Genomic DNA, 20,350 nt, shown 5'->3' on the forward strand with positions numbered 1-20,350 from the left:
GTTGTAAAACCTGTTGGAAACTCAGCTCTCTAATGCCTACTGTTTGGGGGCCAAATATTTGTGAGAGCTAGAAAAAGCATTGTTGAATTCCTATTGCTTTTTTTTGTGATGTTACATAATGTGAATTCTCAGTAACTCATGTACATCGATCCTTAAGAGAGAAGATTTGTGCGAGGATGGTTTGTTTTTTAAAAGAATAGAGTGTTTAAAAAAAAAAAGAAAAAAAAAAGAATAGAGTGTTTAAAAAAAAAAAAGAATAGAGTGGATGAATAGGTGACCAGCCTCACCTCCATGATGGAGCTGTCTGTTGTTATCATGCTGGGAAGTTGACATAATTTAATTCCACTGCTTCTTGCAATAGCCGCTGTTTTTCATTTCCCTTTTATCCCAATGGGAGAAAGACAATCTAAGCTTGGAATAACTTCTCTTTCTCCCTTACCCTTGAGGATCACAGAGTATATCATGCTTTTCGTGACATATTTTCAAAGTGCTTTAAAATATTGCTATCATCATTTCATTCTCTTATCAAATAGTCTCAGAGTAACTGCTCTGTGCCAGTCATAGCACCCAGCCTTTGGGAGCAGAGAATGCAAGATAAATCAGTTTTCACATCGCTGTCTGGGTGGAAATTCTGAGGTTGGTCATTGAGGAAGGATGGATCTATGATTAGTGTTTTTACATAGGCATGTTTTGTGTATATATACAGTAATGATAGGTACCATTTACTGATTCATTACCCTGTGCTAAGTACCTTTCTAAGAATTTTATACCAGTTGTCTCATTTAATATTCATAGCAAATCCTATGAAGTATGTGCTCTTATTAGTTGCCTTTTGTAGATCAGGAACTGAAGCACAGAAAGATGAAGTAATTTACTGGGAATCACAGAGCGAAAAAGTGGTACAAATCTGGATTTAAACTCAGATAATCCAATTCCAGAACCTGTGCTCATTATGGAATTATTACTAAGAAATCTGTTGGCTCATTGATATATTGTATTAGCAGCTTCCAGTTTTTAAGAGAGAAAAAGATGGTTAATTATTGTTAACCATCAGTATCCCTGGAGTCCGTTGGATTTTCAAGCTGTGAAACATGTTGAAGAGTTTTTAAGATATAATATCATAGTGCAGTTGGGGATTAGAACTGATTTCCAGACTTATAGAAAATTGATCAAATCTTTACGGTGTGTTGGTACCTTCAGGGGTTGAAATTTTACCTGTAGTGTGTCTAGAGTCGTATCAGAATGAATCTTATTCTGTCACTTGCAGTGTTGTTTGTGCTGAAAGGAAATCCACTGAGCTGTTATTTTTGCTAAGTCAATTTTACAATTCATCATGAAGTTTGCTATAATGTGTAAGAGTGTATGTTTCCCCAACATGCATAAGTGTGTATGAATATGTTTCAAATGCATGTATACATGCTCTGCTTTAAAAATATGAAAATCTCAGTACATTCCTAGATTCTTGTTTTGTATGGCTTGCACTCAGTGATTCTAAACTCTTTCAATTGGGAATCCAGCCTGAAACTAAGTACGCGTTACTACAAACTAGGCTGTAAAACCTTCAATTCAAACTCATAGTCCCAGTTTACCTTTTCTTTCCTTCATTTCGTCATAATAATGAAGAGAGCTGTCACTCACTGTTGTTGACAATGTGTTAATCTTTGTATTAAGCACTTTTAACTGTATTCTCATTTAGTCCTCAAAGTAACCCTTTGAGGTAAGTCTTGTTATTCTTATTTTCTAGATGCAGAAGCAAAGCCTTAGAGAGATTACTTGTTCAAAGTCACATAGATATATGTGGGGACAGATCCAGGTTTGTCTGCCTCCAAGGTCAGTTGATTTCCTGTGTGGAAACATTGCTGAAGGAAGATGCTCTGAGTGCTGTGTGCTTATATGAGTCTATGTTTATATGTAGTTTAATTTTAAAAGATAAACAATAGTAACTATAGCTTCCTATGCACTAGTGAGGTAGAAGGACATCAGAATTTGTATCCTAGCTCTGTTTAATATAATGACATGAAACAAATCACAACTTCTCTGGGCCTCAGTTTCCCCATATGTAAAATAAGGATAATAATACTTATTTAACCAACATTATAAGGTGGTTGTTAGAATTAAGTGAACTCACGGAAAAGTGCCAAGTAGTTTACACATGTAAGGAAGTATTAGCCAATACTCTCATCCCCTGCTGCCCGCCGTGAGCTCTTAAAACTCATTTCATAGGATTCAGATTAGATGCTGCTGTGGATTTGGCTTAAAAGCTTCTTTAAAAATTTAGGATATCGTCTGGTTTTTCACTTCATTCATTCATTCAAAGGACTTTTTACTGGGTCCCTACCAAGCATTGGCATTGTTGCCGGAGGTATAAATTGACTCAGACTCGATCACAGATTATTCAGGACATTTTCTGGTTAGGATGGTAATCCAGTCTAACCCAACTACATGCTAACTGACCCCATGTCATGTGAACGGGGTCAGATTTGTCCGTGGTGGCCCAGACTGCTCTGCATAAGGAAATCTCAGGACAGATGGGGCATCTGGCATGTGTTGTGAGTTTGCATCTTGTCCTGTGGGGTAGGTGAGGGATGGGGGTGGGCTTAGAGTGGAGCCCAGGTGAGGCATTTCCCCAGACACCGAGCACAATGGGTAGCCCTCTTGGGCTTGCGTCACAGTCTGCCCAGACACAGGAGGCCCCTCGCAAGTGTGTTTCAACTGGAACTGCCTGGGTGACTTTTTAAATCCCCTGAAATGAAAAGAACCGCATTTTCCTCTCAGCTCATCAAACAACAATAATGAATAATAGACTCTAGTCCATTTTGAATAGACTCTAGTCCATTTTGAATACATTTAAATTGTGTTTCTGCAAAATTTCACACTTGCGCTCTTTTTTTAATGTTTCAACTGAACATACACACAGTTCTATAGGCAGCTGGAGTGGAGACGAAGGTTGCTCAGTTCAATAAGTATTTACTAAGCCTTTCCCCAGATAGGCATTGTGAAAGGTCAAAACACGGTCAACTCCAACCATAATAATCAAAACAACAACAAAACCTAGCTCTTTTAGATGCCACCCCTTCTCTTTGGGTGCTTTTGGTCCAGTCTTTGATGGTGCAATGCAAGAAAATCTGAGACCATCCATCTCATTCCCCAGGGAGGGTGGGCAGATGAGCAGTCATCTGAGGCCTGGAAAGGTATGAAGTGCCCAGTTTGAGTGTTCATTAGAGAAAGCACTAAAATCAATTCTGTGCTCTCTGATAGCAAACATGTGCCACCTTCCCCACTCACCCGCTACCACCCCATACATACACACACACATAGATACACATCAGTTTCCCTGGTGGCGCAGTGGTTAAGAATCTGCCTGCCAGCGCAGGGGACACGGGTTTGAGCCCTGATCAGGGAAGATCCCACATGCTGCAGAGCAACTAAGCTGGTGCACCACAACTACTGAGCCTGTACTCTAGAGCCCACGAGCCACAACTACTGAGCCCGCATGCCACAATTACTGAAGCCCGTGCGCCTAGAGCCCATGCTCTGCAACAAGAGAAGCCACTGCAACGAGAAGCCCACGCACCACAACGAACAGTAGCCCCCGCTTGCTGCAACAAGAGAAAGCCCGCGCGCAGCAACAAAGACCCGACACAGCCAAAAATAAATAAATAAATAAATCTATTTTTTTAAAAAAAAGAAGGCTAACCAGTAAGATATGAAATTTTGGGCAGTGAGGGAGATGCTTTTTGCTGGGAAAAAGGGAGAATGAGTTTCTGCTTCCAAAGGATGGGGTCAGAACTATTTCTAAAACATCATTTAACTGAATCAGTGCAGTGAGATTAATTTGTAGGTGAGTTACAGCTTAATGGAAACAACAGCGTTGTCACGCTTCAGTTGCACATTTTAAAGCAGTAAAGTGATAGCGAACTCCAATGCCAGTCCCCGAGCTTCCCCCACCAACAGCTGTCCCTGTGAGGGTGGACTTGGCCGTGAGTGTCTCAGGTCACCCTGTGTTCCTGTGTTTCACTGTTAACGAACACACGGTGGCCTCTGCAGAACATCCCGGACTCATGCCAGTGACCATCTAACCCTCAGTTCATTAGGAGAGTCAGGGCTTCAGACTCAATGCATAGGTTGCTTACACTTTTCATTTAAATTGTGTTCGAAGTTTTTAATGTTTCTGGTTGTGCATGCATTAGAGGGGAAGGTCTTCAGAAATTAAAGTGGTGTCCTGAAGGAGGGCTCAGGAATTCTGAATAGCCAAGAGGACAGGACAGAGGCCAGTGAGGATTCAGGCCACATGAGAGAGAGAAATCACGGATAGGATTGCTTTGATGGTTGGGCAGCTGGGAACCTTTCCTGCCCTGCAGCATGCTAACAGCAAGACAGATGTTCCCAAGGCCCAATCTTTGTACACTTGTGCTCCTGGGGAAAATAACTCTCATTCCTGTTCGTGCAGGTCCACCCTTCCTGATTACATTCAGTTCTTTGAGTGATTTTTCAAGAATTTTTGAGTGGCTATGATATGCTCAGCGCCTGGTCTAATTAGAAAGGAAGGAGCTGCAGATCACTCAGTCTCCAGACCTGTTGCCTGGTACATGCATCCTCATCTTCTCCAGGCCCGTAGTTCTTAAAGAAGGAGGAGGGAAACGTTCCAGATACGCCAAGGCAATGAATATATAATTGATGCATATAGTAGTTACAAAATGTAAAGGATATAGAATAGATCTCTTTCTAATCCTGTAACCGCCCCAGAAACAACTACTATTAAGTTTGTCTACTCCTACAAAGATATTCTATTCATATGCAAAGGCATATACATATTGTACATATTTTTCATATATGTATATACACACATAATACACATACACATATTTAATTATTTATCCTTGTTATTTATATAAATGGTAGCATACTCTGGAATAATAGGTATTCCATACCTTACTTTTTTGTTTATCTTGAGAATTGTTCCAGGATAGCACATGTAGAGCTGCCACGTTCTTTTTAATAGCTACGGAATGTTTGTTCCATCGTTCAAATGGACCGTCTAGACCATTAACTTCAGCCTTTTATTGTTGCATAGTTTGGCTGTATAATCTTTTGCCATCCCGATAATACTTAATTGAATATCCTTGAATATATATCTTTGAGCACATGTGCTAATTTATCTCTAGAATCAGTTTGCAGAAGTAGAATTACTAGGCCAAATGGTATATCCTTTTTGTTTTGTTCTATTTATTAGACATTTGTATGTCTCCCTTTTTTTTGTTTCAGGTGTACAACAAAATGATTTGATATTTGTATATATTTGCAAAATGATCACCGCAACGTCTAGTTAATATCTGTCGCCATACATAGTTATAGAATTTTTTTTCTTGTAATGAGAACTTTTAAATCTATTCTCTTAGTAACTTTCAGTTGCTGTGCTGTATATTACATCCCATGACTTATTTATTTTATAGGGCTTATCCCTTTTAATACTAATAGAAACTGCCAAATTGCCCTTCTAAACAGGATTTATGCATTTACACCTGCCCAGGAATGCATAAGAATGCGCACTCTGTCTGTCTTCCCCTAATCCCCACCCCTGCCTAGGCCATATCAGTCTGTGTGTCGTAGGGGAGAAAGTTTTGTGCTGGATATGAGCCTGAGTATGTTTGAAACTCACCCCATGGGTGTTAGCCGTCTTTTAGTTGGTTACAGGTCATAGAAAATCTACCTCAAACAAAATTTTTTTTTTAAGTGGAGAAATTTATTGACACATATAACAGGATTCCAGAGTGAACGTGTGGATCAGACATAACTGCATCCACGAAGGGCTGCCATGTTGTTGCACAACTCCAGGGGGCGCATTCGGGTTGTATCAGAAAACAGTGTGATGTGGCCTTGGAATTAGTGGCCTATGCTTGGGGGCACAGTTGAAGTCATGGGGACTTGGTCTCTCTCCACTTCTTAGCCCTGTTTTCTTGGGGTTTACGTCATTGTCAGGCAGGCCTTCTCTAAGCGGTCACCCTGGTAGCTCTAGGTTTCTATTTTAATCACCTTTGTAACCTCAGAACAAAGAGCTTCTCCTTTTCGGTAGATACAACAAAGGTCCCACAGATGAGCCTCATTGACCTGGCTTGGGTCAGGTGCTCATCCCTAACAACTGGTCACTTAAAGGAATATCTTTTGATTTGCTTGCCCATCATTCATTCCCTGTTCTCATAATAGCACCTTGATCGATTTTCTTCCTCAACAGTCAGTCCACATGGTCTGACTCCCTGCCTTCCTCCAGGGGTAAGCATGGTACCCAGGCACCCATCCTACCAATGGGCAAAGCAATTCCGATTCTCAGACACCACCACTAAACTGTCTGCAAGCTAGATGAGTGCTTCCCAAACTCAAGAGAGTTACAGCTGAAGAAGAGAGGTTACAAATGTGCATTCAAACCACCTGGGGATCTTGTAATAAAGCAGATTCTAACTCATTAGATCTGGGATGGGGCCCAAGCTTCTGCATTTCTAACAGGCTGTAGGATAATGCTGTTGCCACTGGTCCAAGGGCCACACGTTGAAATAAGGGGATATACTGTGGATCCAATGAGCTCTCCAAGTTCCTTGTAGTCCAGTAATTTTGAGATTTCATAGCATATACAGGATATTAAATAAACAAAATCTCCACAAGCAGTCAATTTCAGTGTGTCTTCATTTCACAAAGCAAAGAGAAATCACTTTTATGATCACATTTATCAAAAAAATATAAGTATTATTAAAACTTTCATTCATTTTAGAAATAAAATTCTATTGCCTGCCTGGGTGGGGAGGGGAGAGGAATCCTTTGCTGAACTGTTTCTAAAGAATTGTACTTTTTTTTTTTGCGGTACGCGGGCCTCTCACTGTTGTGGCCTCTCCCGTTGCGGAGCACAGGCTCCGGACGCGCAGGCTCAGCGGCCATGGCTCACGGGCCCAGCCACTCCGCGGCATGTGGGATCTTCCCGGACCGGGGCACGAACCCGCGTCCCCCGCATCGGCAGGCGGACTCTCAACCACTGCGCCACCAGGAAAGCCCAAGAATTGTACTTTTGACCAGAGTTGGCAAGAAAGTAACTTCTCCCTCTGGGGACTATGAGCTGTCAGTTGTCTTAGTAAAAAACTGCTGCTGTTTCCACCATCCAGCCAGTGACTTATTAGTGCTTTGCCTGAGGAACCAGTTTGCCCTTGGCAGACACTAGGTTTTACATATCCACTTATCCCATCATGACTGGGTGGCCTGTAGCAAATTCTGGGGACAATATACTGGTTTCTTGGGAATAACAAGATCACTCTCTCTCATGACCAAGGGCTCCTAGGTTTTCTTTTCTCATCATCTCCCAGAACCATTATCTCAGTCCTGGATTAACTTGAAAAGCATTAAAGATTTTCGTTACTCTCCCTAATTCAGACCAGTTATTGAATGGAACTTTTCACCACCCACCGCATCACTTACTGAATCAGAAAAAATGATTTCTTTTGCAAAGCAATTTCATGCCTTGTTAGTCCCTATATGTCTCTAAAATACAAAGTTAGGTGGCACTGCCAGAAGTCTCTATTCATTCCAGAGATTGAAAGGGGAAAGTTTTAAAAGGGGCTCGGCAAACCTGTGACACTGTCTACTCGGTATCCTCCTGCCTTATGTAGCATCATGATGGTATTTGCTTTCAAACCATGCCTCCTACAAGGAAAATTGTAGCCTCAAATACTTGCATCATTATGTAAATAGGGGTTAATGAATCAGTTGCACAAAATATAAAGCGACTGAGAATTTGGCCGCTTTTATGAGAAAATAACACAAAGACAGCTGGATTTTTCTTCTGCTTTTTTTGTGCATCCTCATACTCTTCGGTTTTACAGATATGACTTTTACAAGAAGGCTAGGCTAGAGAATTCTGCAGAGTTCTTATTTTGCATTTCATTTTCTTATCGCTAAACTGTTAAGTAAAGGCAGTCCCATCTGTAGGCTTGGAAAACAGCTTTAAGAGTTAATTATTAAAAGGTAACATCTCCTCTCTAAATACTGATCCTCTATAAATACTGTGTTGTCCACATTTGCCTTTTGAGATTAAAATAGTCCACCCACTGATTTGGAATTAACTTAAAATGCTTAGGAAATGGGAGGTCGAGTCCCTGTCCTGGTTCTCTGTATCTACTGCTGACTCTCTAGTGACAGAGCTGCCCTTAGGTGATGCCCAAGCTGGCAAGTCATGAATCAACAAATTGCACTTTAAAGGTAGAATAGAAGGGGAAGGGCCATTTATTGCAGCAAGGGGTCTTCTTCATCCATGAACAGTGTGAAGAGCTGGAGACACAAGATTTGGGGATTGGTCAACTGGCCAATCGACATTTTCCCAACAGTTGTTTACTGAATACTTGCTATGTCCCAAGGCATGAAGGTAGCTTCTGTGTATATAGTGATGAATCCAACATTCTGAGCCCTGACCTCATAGAGATAACTTAAATGAACCATTTCACTTCTCTGGGATTTACTTGAAAAACAAGGCTAATTCTTAACCTCACAGGATTGCTATGCTAAACATATTTAGAAAAGTATAAAGTGTTGAACAGTTGTAGAGTTCTTTAGGTCAACATGGTTACACAGCCTCAGCAGTGCCCTTAACTTGAACTTTCTGAGGTCAGCTGTGTTGCTTATTACCTCCTTTCATAAAGTTATCCTCAAATGACCCTCCCTTTGCCCTTTGTCTTTTTGCGACAGTTGCATCTTCTTCCCCAAAGATGATCCCATTTTCCTGATTCTTGATCAGTGCCAGCTTCTTATCTGCTTTGTAAAAAACTCTTCAGGGCTTCCCTGGTGGCGCAGTGGTTGAGAGTCCGCCTGCCGATGCGGGGGACACGGGTTCGTGCCCTGGTCTGGGAGGATCCCACGTGCCGCGGAGCGGCTGGGCCCGTGAGCCATGGCCACTGCGACTGCGTGTCCGGAGCCTGTGCTCCGCAATGGGAGAGGCCACAACAGTGAGAGGCCTGTGTATCGCAAAAAAAAAAACAAAAACAAAACTCTTCAAAGATGCAAGAGGGAGGGGATATGGGGATATATGTATACGTATAGCTGATTCACTTTGTTATACAGCAGAAACTAACACAACAATATAAAGCAATCATACTCCAATAAAAATGTTAAAAAAAAAAAAACAGCTCTTCAAAAGGAGGGGCCTCCTAACTCAGAAATTTCATAAGCATTTGATATGAACTTAGAAAGAAAATAAAGGACTATTCATAAAAGATTGAGAAAAAAATCAAAAATAATTTTCTGTATTGGATACACAATAAAAATTAGATTCTAAAAATAATGCCCCAGAATACAGTTATCATGAGACATGTCTGTCCTTTCCTAGAGTTAGAAATAGAGAACAGTTTTAGAGTTGGGCAAGTAGCCAGCCTTGTCATTTATAGGTAGGAATGATGGGGGTCACGGTCCTAGCAAGGGAGCAGGCTGGGAGGGGCTTTCTCTGGAATAGACTAGAGCAGCTGAGGCTGGGAAACATGCAGGGAACGTTTCTAAGAATGCCTTTACTGTACGTGTAGGAGGAGGATCTCGATGCTTGCATTGGAAGACCCCTGGCCTGTCACACAGTCTCCCATGGTACAGATTTTTGACTCATTGCACTAATTTTATGTACCATCTGTTCATTGAGGGATCTTCCCCACCCACGTCCCAACATCCATAATAATGTATGTTTCCTGTCTTTTTCTGCTCTGTGTCCCTATCTCCTCATCTCTGCCTCATTCCCACCCAACCCCTCACCCCACACATGTGAGTTCATCACTAAGAGTGGGAAAGCACAGCAAACCTAAAGAAACGTTTCAGAGGGTCTTGTTTTACACTTTGTAAATTGCACAATTAACAAACCTTCTTAGGGATAAAGGACCTCTTCTTTTCTCCATCCCCTGACAAAAATGAGGTTGCTTGGTGGGTAGTTAACATCATGGTATAGTGCAGGGTTGTCAGATGTTTTCTAAAAAGGGCCATATAGTAAATATTTTAAGTTTTGTGGGTCATATGATCTCTGTCACAACTATTCAACTCAGTTGAGATATCGTTAAAGTGCCTATGGGCAAATATAAAAACAAGTGAGCATAGCTGTGTTCCAGTAACCTAGATTTATGGACACTGAAATTTGAGTTTCATGGAAGTTTTACATATTAGAAAATATTCTTCTTTTGATTGTTTTAACCATTTGAAATACAAAAGCCATGCTTAGCTTGTAGGCTTTATAAAAACAGTCAGTGGGTAGGATTCGACCCACGTATCTTCATAGTTTACCAACCCCTGGTATTGTGGAAGAAATGCAGAACTAGGAGTGAGAAGCTTTATGTTGCAATTTCAGTTGTACTACTTTCTAACCTTGATGTTTGTAGTCATTTGACTTCTAACTTCAGTTTCCGCATCTGTAAAATGAGTGTGGAAAGTGGGAGTGGGGGAAAAGTAACGCTAGAGAGGAGAGACCTGGTGAACATTGTCTCTGCCAGGTGATCAAGGTTCACATCATCAAAGATAAGTCATGTTGATAGCATGTACCCTTGATATGCGATGAAAACGGCACTTTACCTCTGTGGTCATCCTCCAAGAAAGTCATAACCGCAGTCAAACATGAAAAAACATCAGACCAACCTAAATTGAGGGACGTTCTACAAAATACCTGACTAGTATTCCTCAAAGCTGTCCAAGTCATCAAAAACAAGGCCAATCTGAGCAACTGTCACAGACCAGAGTAGACTAAGGAGACGCGATGGCTAAATGTACTGTATCCTGGAGATGGGGTCCTGGCACAGAAGAAGGACATGAGGGGGAAACTAGTGACGTCTGAATAAAGTGTGGAGTTTAATTAACAGCCCTGGATCATGTTGTTTCCTTAGTTGTGACAGATGTCCCATGGTAACGTAAGATGTGAACATTAGGGGGATCTAGGTCAGGAGAATATGGGAATACTGTACTAGCTTTGCAACTTTGTTGTAAATCTACAACTATTCTACAATAAACAGTTATTTATATTAAAAAAAAACTAAGAAAGAACAATCCCCAGGATTTGGCAATTGATGGGATACAGAGGGTAAAGGAGGAAGAGAAATAAAGATTATGTCATAGTGTTCAGCCTGAGTACCTGGGAAGGTAGCCCTGCCATTGGACAGAAATAATGAATATGAGGCAAATTAGGCTTGGAATAGGAAATAATGAACTTGGAGTACCAGGTCACATCCATGAATATGAGGTACTGTTTCATATTTAAAGTGATAAAATACTTGGGGAGAGGGTTTTTGGATTTCAGATGTTTTGCTTAAAGTGATCTCCAGCCAGTATTTGACAGATAAGTCCTAATTTAAGAAACATTAACTAGATTAAATAATAAAATAGTTATTGGACTTTATATAAATAGCTGGCCTCCTGCCCATATATATATATACACACACATACATATATGTCCCTTTGTGGATATGTTTTTCCTGTTGTCATTAACGTATTGCTTGGAACTTGGAGTAGCTATAAGTATCTCTATTTGCAGAAGGAATTAAAGTCGTGTTGCCAAGTGGAACATGAGATTTGTATTCAGTGTGAAGAATCTAGTGCTGTCTTAACCAAAGAGAAACCAATAAATGGTTATCATTCTTTAGTTTTATTTTATGCTACAGTAATTTAAAATACCCCAGGGAATTCCCTGGCTGTCCAGTGGTTAGGACTCCATGCTTTCACCGCCAGGGGCCTTGGTTCGATCCCTGGTTGGGGAACTAAGATCCCACAAGCCACGTGGTGTGACCAAAAAAAAAAAAAAAAAAAAAAAAACCCAGACAGTGCTTACTAAAAAGCACTATAAATAAGGATATAGGGTGAAAAAAAAGACACTTTAAGTAAACTTTTGTTCTTCAATTTGATTTCATTAATGTATGCCTTGCCTCTTTCCAAATGTATTTAAAGTACCTGAATTTCTCAATAGAATGCGTGCTGAGCACACAAATGTGTACACACAGATGAACAAATCAGCTGTGTCATACTGCCCCCAAGATAAGGAGGATTTATAAATGACAGAATGTACATCCAGAACACTCAAGATCTCTGAACTAGACACTTCACCTTTAACGAATGAAGCGATTCAAAGTCATCTTTCTTCCTACTCAGTGGAAAACCAATGTGGTCATGTCGTTCAGATCAGTCAGGGCATAGAGCTTGAGAAAAAGAGCTGACTGTAACTAGCTGGATTCTTGCGTAGATAAAGCTTCATGTAGCCACATACAGCCTGATAGAGAAATGGAAGAGAGGAAGAGGGATGGGGAGAAGGGAGGGGTTTACAGGTCACCTGCTCTTTGCCCAGCACTGAGCTTAAATGCTTACTGTGTGCACGGTCTCGTCTAGTAAGCTGCAGACATGGGTATAATGTTCAGATGGCAGTTTGATCTAAATATTTCTGAGTAAGTCAGTCCTCTTCCTGATGTCGCTCTCACCAGCTGCATCCCATGGGCAACCATTCCCTAGATCTGCCAGTTATACAGTTAGTTGTTAATGATCCTAGATGTCGCCTCCTCGCACCAAGCTCAGTATTCCATCAGCCACTGCTTAAACCACGCACCACAGCCAGAGTGCGGAGGACTCGCGATTGTTTGAACAGGTCTACCAGGTGCCTCAGATTTCATAGACAGAACAGTGAGTAGGACTTTGTCTTCATTTCACTGATATGTGTCTGCCTCTTTCCAAAAAGGATTTGATCTTCCAGTAGGATGTGTGCCACGAGACATTTCATAAGAGGGAGAACCTTAGGACCTCCACGCAGAAGGGCAGCATGTAAGAAAGCAAGACAAGACAGTGAGGAAAGGAGAGAACATCAGAGTCTCCCTTTGTGTGGAAAGGAGCAAGACTGAGGACAGTTTCATGGGAGTGGAGCTTCTGAAGGGGCTTTAGTGATTGAAATAGGTGGCGCATATGAAGGGTGAGCATTTGGCTGGTTTGTCTCTGAGTCTTTCCCAGCCTTCCTGTGTTAGGACAAGTTCAAGCCAAGGTTCCTTTCAGAACCTTGTGCCCAGTTAACTCCATACCCGTTATCCCTGCCATGCTTGGCTACGCCTAAAATGTCAACCTTTCTACTGGTCACATCCCTTGTTCTGCCCACTTTGATCTTCTCATCCCCTTACCTCTGTCCCAAAACCTCCTGCAAAGTCCCAGACAGGGACCCTGGGCGAAGTCTGGCCCTCTACCATGTTTTATTGAGCCTGCACACTCCACCTCTATCCCCACATGGCAACCACTGGCAAAAGCCAAGAGTCTCCCTGAGAGGGGACAAATGCTTTCTTGTTTGCCAAAGTCCCTACCACTCCGTATTGTTCCCCAATCCTGGTGGTGGTCAGATGAGTGTGTTTAGTTTGTGAAAATGCATCGATTACTTTTTTATTTTGTATTTTCTGTGCATTTGTTATAGTTCAGCTTTAGAAGTTTTTTTAATGAATCAGAAAGCAGAATGTTGGTTTCCCTGTGCAAACCCGATGCAGTAGACATCATTATTTTCCCCCATTTTGTAGATGAGGCTGTGAGGACATGGAAAGGTCAAGCAAGTTACTCATGGTCCTATAGCTGGTACATGATCTGGGAATCACACCCAGGTGGCCTGTATGCCTGACTGCTATGATTTAGTTCCTCCCAGGAGAGTTGGTTCAGTCATGAGATACTCTAATTCTGTTCTTGGCTTCTCTTTGCTGCCAGTCCGATATCCAAAACATGATTTTCAGAGACACACTTACACTGTTTCTTTTATGTGCTATGGTAGATTAAAGATGGCCATAAATTCCTTGCAACTCCTTTTATTGAGATATGGGATCAAGTTCCCCTCCCCTTGAATTTGAGCTGGTTTTAAATGGTTTGCTTAATTGGTAGAGTGATGTGGAAATGACACTGTGTGACATACGAGGTGAACTATTAGAAGACTTGCAGCATCTGCCTTGGCTTCTTCGGACACTGAGTCTTAGAAGCCATGCCATGAGGAAGCCCAAGGCACCCCACCAAGAGGCCCCCATGGAAAGGAAAAAAGGACGCTTGTTACAGTCAGCACCAGCACACCAACCACGTGAGTGGGTCGTCTTGCAAGTGGATCCTCCAGCCTCCGCTGAGTGACCCCAGTTAGTGCCACATGGAACACAGATGAGATGTCTCCACTGAACACTGCCCAAATTGCAGAATTCATGAGCAAAATAAATGACTATCTTTGTTTTAAGCCACTAAATTTTGGCGTGGTATGTTGTGCAGCAGTAGGTAACTGGAACACCTGCCAACTTTGCTTAACCAATGTAAACTAGAATCAAATGTAAGGTCAACAAAGTATCATCTTCTTTAATGTGTTATTACAGGAAGTCTCCTCTAGAAAAAACTTAACTCTTCATTCAAACCATCCCTGAAAATAATCCCAGAAATTATTTTTGCATTAATTGCACAGATTTACTGACTAAATTGGAATCTTGTAAGAAAAAGCACATTTGCTAATTGAATGTCAACGAAGTGCCATCAGACTAATTGTGGAACCTGAGTCAATGTAAAATCAGATTCTAAGTGAATCTGTGAGTTGCTGGGAATTAGGTATAAGGACTACACAGTATAAAGTTAGTTACTCACTTTAGCTAGAAGGGCAGAAGAATAAAATCTAACATTTTTGTTCAGGGCTCCCCACTCACTCAAGACATTTGTTTGGCAAATATTTTCCCAACCAGACAGCACAATTACGTAGGGTGTGTTCCACCAGAACTGGCCAGCCCAGTTGGAGAGTGATTGATTACCAGGGTGGTGTGTTTACTTTAAGGGAAATCACAGGATTATTGCTCCCATTTCTCCTGAACTCTTTCCAATTGGTACTTCCTGTGCTTAGTATGCAGGATAAGCGAGGAGGGGAAGAAATGCCCTTGAATGCATGGCTGGTGGTAAAATGCCTGTGAGACACTTAAGGGCTTTAGCCAGTGGTGAAATACCTATTAGAAAGTCGGTGGGTCTATGAAACCTTAGGATGGCCAATATATACAGTTGAATGGAGAAAAGCTGGTGGGCAGACAAATAGAAGGCAATGTGTCAAGCAATTTGTTTGATATAGAGATGGATGAATAAAAGATAGTGAGTTAGAAAAAGAGGTGTTTTTAGAAAGGCTGATAGGATCTGTTCTGTTAGACCAGGGATGCTCCTCAGCTCTGCAACTCTGGTGAAAAAATAGCCACAGACAGCACACAAACAAATGGATGTCGCTGTGTGCCAGTGGAACTTTATTTATGGAGATTGCAAACTGAATTACATGCGATTTTCACGTGCCACTAAATATTCTTCTTCTTTTGACGTTTTTTCAACTATTAAAAAATGTAAAAACCGTTGTTTTAGCTCACAGGCTGTGTGTAAACAAGTGGCGGGCTGGATTTGGCCCTTGGGCCATAGTTTGCTACCTCTGTTGTGGTTTGGGTGGGGGAGGAGTTGGATGATGAGGGAGGGGGCAGGGGTGGGTAGGAGAGGAAGTGGCTTGCTTTCTGCCTTCTACTTTTTTCCTAAAATTTATTTATTTATTTATTTACTTATGGCTGCGTCGGGTCTTTGTTGCTGCACACGGGCTTTCTCTAGTTGTGGCAAGCGGAGGCTACTCTTCGTTGTGGTGCCTGGGCTTCTCATTGCAGTGGCTTCTCTTGCTGCAGAGCACGGGCTCTAGGCACACGGGCTTCAGTAGTTGTGGCACACGGGCTCAGTAGTTGTGGCTCGCGGGCTCAGTAGTTGTAGCACATGGGCTTAGTTGCTCCACGGCATATGGGATCTTCCCGGACCATGGCTCGAACCCACTTCCCCTGCATTAGCAGGCAGATTCTTAACCACTGCGCCACCAGGGAAGTCCTCTGCCTTCTACTTTCTAAACTTTTGTATTTTGAGAACTTTTACGGTCAGATATGTATATATGGCTTTTATAATTAAAATTATAAAATTAAAGATATGTCCATGTTAGGGTCTAAGGAAAAAAAAAACTGTACAAGGGCACTGTAGGTTTCAGTGGGAAAAGGACAAGTGATAGCCCCTGGGGCTCATGTTCAAATAGTTTAAAATCTCATTCATTCAGATTTACCCACACAGAAATTGGGTTGAAGGTCCCATTTGCTTACTCCAAGAAGAAGATTTATTTATCAACTTTAATTGTAAACACTTTAAGACAAATGGTGTTACTAATTATAAATGATTTTTATCTGCTTCTTAAAGCAATTTCATTAGAATGTCTGCCTCAGCAGGCTGTGGGCCTAGAGTAAGATACTTGAAAGCTATGCCATATGTCTTTTTAAATGCTGTGTTACTCAGACTAATTCAGACTACTCTCTTTTCTTGTTTTACCCACAGTTTGCTGCGCTTTTCTGATATCTGTCTTAGGCTAATCTGCATTAGGGTTGTTTATATTCTTCTTTTTGTCCATCTTCATTCTCTGTAAACTCCCGGAAGGCATGATACTTGCTCTTATAGATCACAGCTTTCATTCATTCATTCATTCAACAAACATTTACTGAGGGCCTCCTATGTACCAGGCATCATTCTAGGCCCTGGAGAAACCAGAGTGAAAAAAGCAAAGTTCCTGATCTGTGGAATGAACATTCTTTTTGAATCTGATTTTGTCCTGTTCATCTGAATTGATGTTTTCCTTCAGAGATAGCAGATGAGGTTTCTGTCACAGCTCAACTCTGATTGACTCTTAGTGGCTGTTTAGGGTAGTATGTTAGGAGGAATTCTGAGAGTCAGCTAGAAAGAGGACCCTCTTTCATTACTCATTCAGGGAGTAGAGTGTGAGAGCAGTGGGTCACATATGTTATCCCTTATGTAGACCGTGAATTGTGGCACATGGGAGGTGGAATAGATACAGATTTGGTATCAACAGGATTCGAATTAATTTCTCTCCTTTTGTAAAAAAATTAATTAATTTTTATTTAAAGCAAGATAACGGAAGGTGTAGAAAGAAGGTATCTATAAAATGACAGGAGATTTTAAGATCCTAAATATATGTTGTGTATTATTTTTGAAACATGAAAGTAATAAAACTTCTTTAGGATTACTTAAATGTTGTGTGAACAATGAGAAGACGTTGATCAATTTTAAAGAATGTCATCACTTTTACATAAGTGTTTTTTCCATCTTTATATGGTTTTAAAATTATAGATTCCCTATAACTCCCTGAGGAAACCTTTATCTTCAGATGAAGGTCTGAGACCTCTGGTGCCATAGCTCTTCACAGGATGTTTTGAGAAAGCATCAGCCACTTCTTTTTGCACAAGTGAATTCAGTAATTGAATTCAGTTAGCATAAGATATTTTGTTAATAATCGAAGACTCAAAAAAAATCAGTGGTACTTGGTTAAAAAATATCATGGTTTTTATTTTAGTTTTCAGTATGTGTTGTGTATACATATACACGTATGTACAATTGACCCTTGAACAACACAGGTTTGAACTGTACAAACCTGTGAATAGTTTTGGATAATTTGAATAGTTTGTCTATTTGTATGGGGATTTTTTCAATAACTATACAGTTGGCTCTCCAGTATCCTCGGGTTTCACATCTGTGAATACGGAGGGCTGACTATACCAAGCCATTTTCTTTCTTTTTTTTTTTTTCCCCCACATCTTTATTGGAGTATAAATGCTTTACAGTGTTGTGTTAGTTTCTGCTGTACAACAGTGAATCAGCTACATGTACACATATGTCCCCGTATCCCCTCCCTCTTGCATCTCCCTCCCACCCTCCCTATCCCACCCCTCTAGGTGGTCACAAAGTACGGAGCTGATCTCCCTGTGCTATGCGGCTGCTTCCCACTAGCTATCTATTTTACATTTGGTAGTGTATATATGTCCCTGCCACTCTCTCACTTCGTCCCAACTTCCCCTTCCCACCCCGTGTCCTCAAGTCCGTTCTCTACATCTGCGTCTTTATTCCTGCCCTGCCGCTAGGTTCATCGGTACTGCTTTTTAAAATTCCATATATATTAAGCCATTTCCTATAAGGGACTTGAGCATCCTTGGATTTTGGTATATGCAGGGCTCCTGGAACCAATCCCGGGTGACACTGAGGGACGACGGTATTTATATTTTAGTTGACTAACAGGTTAGTTGTCTTTTGGGCTGATTAAAGAATTCATTCTCACATAGAAAGCATAGTCAGCAGGTCACTGTGGTCTTTTCTATCCCCACTATCAAGAAGCAGCCCCCAGGTTAATTTCTCTTCTGCCTCTTCTTTGTGGTGTAGCTCATGAGGCCTGAGTTTACTCGTCTTTAAAATGAGGGAAATGATATCTACCTCAGAAGATTGTTTTAAGAGTTGTTTATTCTTCTTATCGTAACTATTGTCTCATCTAAATCATTGCTATTAATAGCTAACATTTACTGAACGTGTATTATGTCCTGTCTTGGGCACTTTACATGTATTATCTCATTTAGTTCTCTCAATAACACTACAAGGTAGGTCCTATTATTTTTCTTATTTTACAGATGAAAAACTGCTATGCAGAGAGGTTGCAAGTCTGCTCAAGACTACACAGCACATGATGACATGACGTATGTGAAAGTCCCTGCACCAGGCCTGCCGCATAATAGGTGCTACTACATGTTGAGGGAACCACCAACTCTTTGTGGGAAGTTTGTTTATGGGTTGATTGGGAAAGCCCATTCATTCTTGTTCCTCCTCCAGGCTTCCTAAGATTCTATATGTCCCTTTTTTTTTTTTTTTTTGCGGTACGTGGGCCTCTCACTGTTGTGGCTTCTCCCGTTGCGGAGCACAGGCTCCGGACGCGCAGGCTCAGCGGCTCCACAGCATGTGGGATCCTCCCGGACCGGGGCACGAACCCGTGTCTCCTGCATTGGCAGGCGGACTCTACCACTGCGCCACCAGGGAAGCCCTCGTGGTGTCCTTCTTTTCGTTTACTGTGAAGGCTTCAGCTTGGGCCTTTGACAAGACTACAGTATCAACTAGAGTCCAAACAGGAAGTAGATGACACACACACATCTGTGAAGAGACACACACACATAATTTCAAGAGAATTAATAAAGAAACTCCTCACAGAGGTGGAGAGGAAATGCAGGAGATGTGCAGGGCTACTTCAGGCTGGTAACGGAAGGGCTGATACCAGCCCTAGAGCTGAAGAGGAAGGGAGTGGCCCCCAGTACCCGGGGACAAGAGGCTGTGTGAGGGGCTGCCTGACCAGAGCTGTGACTTTTGGTTAAAGGATGCATCCAGCTTACAGTGAGCCATAGAAACCAGGGGAATGAATACCCCAGCCTCACTCTTCTTTCCCCTCTCCTGCCGGTGCTCCCCAGCGGTGAGCCCACCTGGAGGCTGCTGCTGCAGCCCATGTAGATTGGGCTCCCAGGGAAGGTAGAGTAGATCCTGAGGGGCAGCTGGAAGGTATTCGGCACTACTTCTGACCCTGGGCGTGACTGGGGAATGGTGAGGAGGATTGCAGACCATTTCTCGCGCTTCTTGGCATTTGTGCGGGATCTGACATTCTTGGCTCCAGCTGTTCAACAGATGGCTGGACCCACCAGGTAGACAGTTACAAATCACTTTTATAAGTGCACATGTGGAAGGGTCTCTGGCAATCGTTTAGTTGGAGGACAAAGAATTGGCGTTGGTACTTCCACAGAGCCTTTGAAGCTGATTCACTGTCTCAGCCAGAACTCTTAAAAGTCTCAGTTCAGGGCTTCCCTGGTGGTGCAGTGGTTGAGAGTCCGTCTGCCGAGGCAGGGGACACGGGTTCGTGCCCCGGTCCAGGAAGATCCCACATGCCGCAGAGCGGCTGGGCCTATGAGCCATGGCTGCTGAACCTGCGCGTCCGGAGCCTGTCGCTCCGCAACGGGAGAGGCCACAACAGTGAGAGGCTCGCGTACCGGAAAAAAAAAAAAAAAAGTCTCAGTTCACTTATTTATAAACTGAACATAGTAAGATATTCTTCTCAGAGAAGTGTGAGGCTTCAACTAGTCAAAAATCAGTACATTTTTTTTTTATACTCCAGTAAAGATGTTAAAAAACAAAACAAAACCTTAGGAATAAGCACACCTTTGACTGTTACTGACCCAAACTAGTATCTGCTAGCCTGACTTGCAGCAAAGCCAATCTATTGACACTGGGTTGTGGTGAAGGAAAGTACAGTGTTTATGGTAGGGCACCAAGCAAGGAGAATGGGCAGCTCATGCTCAAAAGACCCAAACTCCCCAGTGGCTTTCAGGGAGGGGTTTTTAAAGAAAGTGTGAGGGAGAGGGTCATGGGGTGTGTGATCAGATTGTGTTCAGTTCTCTGATTGGTTGATAGTGAGGTAACAGGGTGATGTTTTGGGAATCTCAATCATCAACTTTCTGATTTTAAC

At 41.9% G+C, this 20,350-nt stretch overlaps 1 protein-coding gene across 5 annotated transcripts in view; it reads left to right on the plus strand.

Moving 5' to 3' along the window:
- TMCC3 (transmembrane and coiled-coil domain family 3) overlaps positions 1-20,350 on the plus strand; it is a 266,106-nt gene that overhangs the window by 131,576 nt on the left and 114,180 nt on the right. For 2 of the 5 annotated variants that reach the window (XM_060306618.2, XM_060306617.2), the window contains exon 2: positions 18,480-18,584. The exons of 2 other annotated variants lie outside the window; for them this stretch is intronic. The gene's annotated coding sequence lies outside the window, so the exon portion shown is untranslated. The remainder of the gene's footprint in view (positions 1-18,479; positions 18,585-20,350) is intronic. One more of the 5 variants, XM_060306619.2, reaches the window with a different exon arrangement.

The sequence above is a fragment of the Globicephala melas genome, chromosome 10 (assembly GCF_963455315.2).
Source record: "Globicephala melas chromosome 10, mGloMel1.2, whole genome shotgun sequence".
NCBI classification, from domain to species: Eukaryota; Metazoa; Chordata; class Mammalia; order Artiodactyla; family Delphinidae; genus Globicephala; species Globicephala melas.